Source organism: Neovison vison, chromosome 1 (genome assembly GCF_020171115.1).
Source record: "Neovison vison isolate M4711 chromosome 1, ASM_NN_V1, whole genome shotgun sequence".
NCBI classification, from domain to species: domain Eukaryota; kingdom Metazoa; phylum Chordata; class Mammalia; order Carnivora; family Mustelidae; genus Neogale; species Neogale vison.
In genome coordinates, this window is record NC_058091.1 from 275,634,085 (window position 1) to 275,640,292 (window position 6,208).

Sequence of the window (6,208 nt, forward strand, 5' to 3'; positions counted from 1 at the left end):
TCAGCTTTTGTTTCCCACACCCTTCAATCAACAACTCAAGGAACCACAAAGCAATCTTTATGGCTGTCATTCTAGCTGGATTGTAGAAAGTACAAATAAGGCCGTTTCTAAATAATTCCCAAACTGTTCAGATACGAAGGTTGTAATGGGCAGAGACTGGCATCAGTGGGGGAGCCGGGCGAAGAGAGATTGCCAGAGGCCTTTATAACTGTTTACTGCTGCTGTAGGTCTGGAACCAGCTCCAAGTCAAATACGCGTACAAAGAGGAGGCTCGAACCCCACCTCACGGGGCAGGCCTGGCCGTCTTGCTGCCTCCACCGGAGAGATAAGGAAGCAAAGACAGAGAGGTCAATATAGTCATGTGAACATCAATAGGTTAGTCAAGAATTAACCCCATTAGGCCAATACCTAATTCCTGCCAAATTGAGGTTTTCAGTACCAGAAGAAAACAATTCTCCACATAATGCCACCATTGCGGGACTGGTGGGCTTATGGTCAGACCAGGTCCTCACCAGTTTGGTACTCTGGACTCTTGACATCGTTCAGTTTAAATTTTTGGTTTTAATTATTTTTTTAAAAAGATTTTTATTTATTTATTTGACAGACAGAGATCACAAGTAGGCAGAGAAGCAGACAGAAAGAGAGGAGGAAGCAGGTTCCCTGCTGAGCAAAGAGGCCCATGCAGGGCTTGATCCCAGGACCCTGAGATCATGACCTGAGCCAAAGGCAGAGGCTATAACCCACTGAATCACCCAGGCGGCCCAAATTTGGTTTTAATTATTTGAGTGAACCAGAATGCTCATGGCAAGTACAGGTGTGGCGTTTTGCTAAGCCCAGATTGACATCGCAGCCCCAGGAGGCTGGTGTACTGGAAATCTTAGCAGCCACTCAGTAGTAAGCCCATCCTGCTGCCCAGTGGCTCCAGTTCAACATTACTTTGTTTTGTTGTCACTTGTCAGGTATCCTGAAATCCTCAGGAGGTGATGTCAAAAACACCCCCCAAAACAAAAAAAACAACAAAGAAATGAATCTTGGAGTTCTATAAAATAGCATTCCTTGGGCACCTGTGTGGCTCAGTCAGTTAAACATCTGCCTTCAGCTCAGGTCATGATCTCAATGTCCTGGGATCCAGTCCCCCATTGGCTCCCTGCTCAGTGGGGAGCCTGCTTCCCCCTCTCTCTCTGCCCCTCCCCCCCTTCATGTGCACCATGGGCATGCTCTCTCTCACTCTCTATATCAAATAAATAAATAAAATATTTTAAAAAATTCTTCCTTGAAAAATAAGCCAACTTGTGTTGGTGTGAGAAGGGAAGAGGAAGAGACGTAAGTTTAAGTTCATGTTGATCTTTAAGCCAGGAAAGAGAAGTTGTAGATAAACTTCAGAGTGGAAAATTGGATCTGGGCAGGGCTGGGGGTGGGGGTGGAAGCTCAAGATCCTAAAAGTGGCGAAGTTCACCTTTTTCTTTAAATGGTAACTTTACAAAACAATTCATAAAACCACATCAGGAGATCACCAGCAACCACAAAGACAACAACAGAAAACAACTCTTTGGTAAGCAAGAGAAGAAACCTAGAGAACTCAAAAAAGCATCTGAAGTGTAGTTGTTAAGAGGTGATGGAAGCTGGGAGTGATGCAAAAACCTGACCAAAGATCACCATAATACAGTTAGGGCTTGCAAAAGTCTTCAGTTGTGAGTCTGCAGGAGATTGGAGGCCCCCTGGGGATGTGGGGCCTCACCCCATCAACTCGATCACTCTTCACTATGACCCCCACTCCCAGACCAGCTCAATGAAGATGTCATGGTGGCGTGCCATCTAGTGGTCACAGTGATTACTGCAATAACAGCCTTGAGCTTTCTGTTGATTTCATTACACCTTAATTTTTTTTTAAAGATTTTATTTATTTATTTATTTAAATATCTCTACACCCAATGTGGGGCTTGAACTCACAACCCTGAGATCAAGAGCCGCATGCTCTACTGACTGAGCCAGCCAGGCACCCCAAACTTTCATTCACTTATTTATTCCTTTAATGCATTGCTCTGGGTCTGATGTTGAGAATATGATAGAGAAGAATATAGCCTTTCCTTCAGGAACCTCATAATCCAGTGTTGGGGGGACAACACATAAAATACAATACGAGGGTAAGATCATGACATACCATAGGGAGCCAACAGAGCACTGCCAAGGGGACACCTAGGGCTAGATTTGGCAGTCAGAGAAGATGTCCCAGAGGAAGTGCAACTGATTTTGGGACCTGAAGAAAAAAAGTAGAAACTTTTTAAGCAGAGGAGAGGAAAGGAAGAGACAGCCTTCCTGGTGGAGGGAACAGTGTGCCTAAAAGCTGGGTGTCAAGAGTACACAACCAGCTCTAACTGGGCTTTAAGCTTTGTTCAGAACTTTAAATGTCACCCCTAAGAGCCATGAGAGCCATTTCTTCTTGGGGAAAAATTAAGAAAGCCCATAGAATTGAATTTCCCCCAGGCCCTGGCTTACAACTCTCTCTCTCTCTCTCTCTCTCCCTTTTTTTTTTTTTAATTTTATTTATTTGTTTGATAGAGATCACAAGTAGGCAGAGAGAGAAGGGGAGGCAGGCTCTCTGCTGAGCAGAAAGCCCCATGCAGGGTTCGATCCCAGGATCCTGAGATCATGACCTGAGACGAAGGCAGAGGTTTAACCCACTGAGCCACCCAGGTGCCCCACACCTTTCTTTCTTAAAGTCCACAGACTCACACCAGCCTCCCGTGGCCCCCCTGCACCCCCCACCCCGCACATACCCGAAGAGCAGCACGGTGCTATTATGTAGCTTTTTGTTTTCCTCCTGGGCATGAGTGGCTCATCCCACATGCCCTTGATCTCTCTTTTCCTTCTGTCGGCAACCTTTGTCTTGCATTGCAGTCATTCCTAAATGAGGGTAGAGCTTCAGCTCCAGCAAGAAGAGCCCTGGCAATGCCAAACTTCTTTCGAGGGTCAGTGGTTGATGGGGAGATGGGGGCTACTCTCAGGGTGAGGTCCTGGGTACCTCCTGCCTCAGCATTCTCCGGGACATTTGTTAAACAGGTACTCTCCAGATCACACACAGGTCTGTGCTGCCCTCATTAGAGTACGGTGGCCCTGGAATGGGTACTGCCAGTGTCCCAGGCGGCGCTGCTGCTCGCTCAGATCGGAAGTGCTGGCATAGAGCACAGGCTTTAGGGTCAGCTCCCTCCACCATTAGTCCCAGGCCTGCCTCACCCGCTCATGGTTCAGCTGTTTAACCTTAGGTCAGTTCCTTCATCTCCTTAGGCCTCGGCTTCCTCTTCTGAAGAAGGAGAATAGTAGGGGCGCCTGGCTGGCTCCGTTGGAAAAGCATGCGACTCGATCTAGGAGTCCTGAGTCGAGCCCCACATTGGGTGTAGAGATAACTAAAGAAAATAAATATAAAGTTTAAAAAAAATAGTAATCACAAAACCTACCCGTGAGGGTTATTGAGAGGAGTAGTTGAGGTTATGCATGCAAGGTATTTGGCACCAAGTCTGGCATGCAGGAAGTGCTCAGAAAAATGTAAAGAACAAAACCAGTCACATCCTGGATGCCATTTCAATCACAAAATGGGCATGAAGGTTAAGGGCAGCAGGCCTGGGTAATCAGGGGCTGGGATCTAGCATTAAACACACCCAGAGGAGTGGGCTGGTGGCAAGGGAGAGAGAAGAGACCTCGGTGCGCCGACCTGTGACCCTGAGAGGAAGGTGAGATGAGCAGACAGCCTGGGGGCGGCCCGGAGAGCCTCCGCAGAGGGTCTTGCACGCACAGCAACCGGGCTGGAAATGAAATTCTCCGTTAAAAGTTCGGAGAAACTGGTAGGAATCTTGGCTCTGCCAACTTGGGGTAGCAGTCACAATTCTTGCCACCACAAACCAGCCCAAGCGAAGAAAGGACTTTCTGCTTCATGTGACTGAAAAGGCTGGAAGGTAGATGAATCCAGTTTCAATAATGTCATCAACCTGTCTCCAGCTCTCCGCTCGACTTCTTTCTGTCTTAGCTTTGTTCTCAGGCACACTTGCTCCGTTGTGGTGAAAAGCCACCCAGCAGCTCTCAGCACAGCTGGGCACGCGGCAACCCCAGCAGGGACACAGCACCCCTTCGGTGGCAGCTCCAACTCCTGCAGAAATCCCGAGGCCGGGAGGGGATCACACGCCCATCAACGAACCAATCAGCATGACTAGGGAAATGGCGTGTTCTGATTGGCCAGGCCCGGTTCCTCTGCCCACCAGGGTCTCCAAGCCACCTGGACTGAGCATAAGGGGTTTCTGGAGTAAGATGAGGGGCTTGTTTCTGGAAGAAGGCGTGAGGACAGGTACCAGGGGTGTCCTTCGTGTATCCGTGTGAGACATCCCTGTGGCCAGTTGTCCCCAGAGCTGGGCGCCTGAGCCTGCATGTTATTGAGCTGCGGCCATCACAGGCTTGGTCCCTGAAAGGGGTCTCTCTTATGCAGGTGGCGACGCCACTGCCTGTGCTCGCTGAAAAGGCACGTCTAGGGAACAGCAGGCGCAGAGAGCTTGTACAAGCTGCCAGCTGGATTTCTCCAGGTGTCCTTCAAGAGAGGCTGTAAAGCACAAAAAGTGAGGGAACCTTCTCAGGGGAGGAGGGAGGGAGAGATGCTAAAATGCCCCCAGCTCTCCAGAAGGCTGGGACTCGTCAGCCTGCGTGCTGAAGACCACGGGAAGCTGAGGCCTCGGGCTAGCGCGGCATCAGGGATGAAGTCCCGGCTCAGCCACTTGCGCCCTTCCCCTCCCTTCTTCCTAGGTCACCTTCCATCCCCACCCTAGCACCTTCCGAGGAACTGTGCGGAGGAACTGTGTGTTCCTCCCCGGAGTACGCCTTTGCTCCAGATATACATCTCTCGGGCCTTTGTATTCATTCAGTAACTAGATTAGCGCCTACAATGGGCCACACCCCCTGCCGGGAGCTGCAGTAAATCCCCAGGCAGGCATCGCCCACAACCTCACAGGGTGCACCCATCTAGAAATTGTGGTTGCATTATTTTTAATTGTACAAGTTATGCACGAAGTGATTCTCTTTGTGAAATGTTCCAACAATATATTTGTTACTGAGGCCACCTGACTTTTCCCAGACGGTTCTGCCTACTTCCTCAGTTGTTCCATAGCGCAGAGCTGGGAAGTCTTTTTTGCATACATACATCCTAATATGTGCACATGCAGAAATGAACAGATTTTGCTTTGTTGACATTGAAAAAACTAAATCCAAGCTAGCACACGGTGAGGACACCCTCCCCCTGCGGCTCAATGCCCTCCCAGAACAGCCTCCGGGGTCACTGTTTCCAGTGCTTTCTTCCAGATAAGCTAAGACAGAAGTCACCAAACCTCATCTGTCCAGGGCCAGATCATAAATACTTTAGGCTCTGTGGGCCTACGGTCTCTGTCACAACTAATCAACTCTGCCACTGTACTGAGAATGTAGCCGTAGACAATACATAAATGAATGAGCATGGCTGTCCCAATAAAACTTTATTTAAGGACATGGAATTGTGAGCTAGCTTTCTTTCTTTCTTTCTTTCTTTTTTAAACATTTTTAGTGGGGAAGGGTAGAGGGAGAAGCAGACTCCCTACTGAGCAGGGAGCCCAACGAAGGACTCGATCCCAGAACCCTGAGATCATGACAGACACTTAACTGACTGAGCCACCCAGGCGCCCGGGTTGCGAATTTATATCATTTTCACATGTAATGAAATAGTATTCTTCTTCTTCTTCTTTTTAAAAATATTTTATTTATTTGTTTGACACAGAGACAAAGTGAGAGAGGGAACACAAGCAGGGGGGTGGGAGAGGGAGAAACCGGCTTCCCGCTGAGCAGGGAGCCAGATGTGGTCCTGGGATCATGACCCGAGCCGAAGGCAGACATTTAATCACTGGGCCACCCAGGCGTCCCAGTACTCTTCTTTTGGATTGCTTTTCAAACATTTAAGAATCTAAACTCTAGTCTTGGCTCGCTGGTTGCTCCAAGGCAAGCAGCAGGCTGGATTTGGCCCTTGGACTACAGTTTGGCAACCCTGGGCTATACACATAAAAAGCAAATACACCTGAATATTCTTCCCCCTCTTTCTTACACAAGGAGAGCCTATGACACACATTGTCCTAAACCTGCATTTTTCTCATGTTGTGCTATGTCTTCGAGATCACACTCCTTCATTCCCTACAGAGCTTCTCCA

The 6,208-nt window shown here is 48.6% G+C and overlaps 1 long non-coding RNA gene across 1 annotated transcript; it reads right to left on the reverse strand.

The window, feature by feature from the left end:
* Positions 1–296: 296 nt before the first annotated feature.
* On the reverse strand, positions 297–3,373 carry LOC122902134. Its single transcript, XR_006383751.1, has 3 exons — positions 2,778–3,373; positions 2,162–2,257; positions 297–308 (listed from the first exon to the last, which is right to left on the reverse strand). It is a non-coding gene; the product is annotated as an uncharacterized LOC122902134 (long non-coding RNA).
* Positions 3,374–6,208: the final 2,835 nt, after the last annotated feature.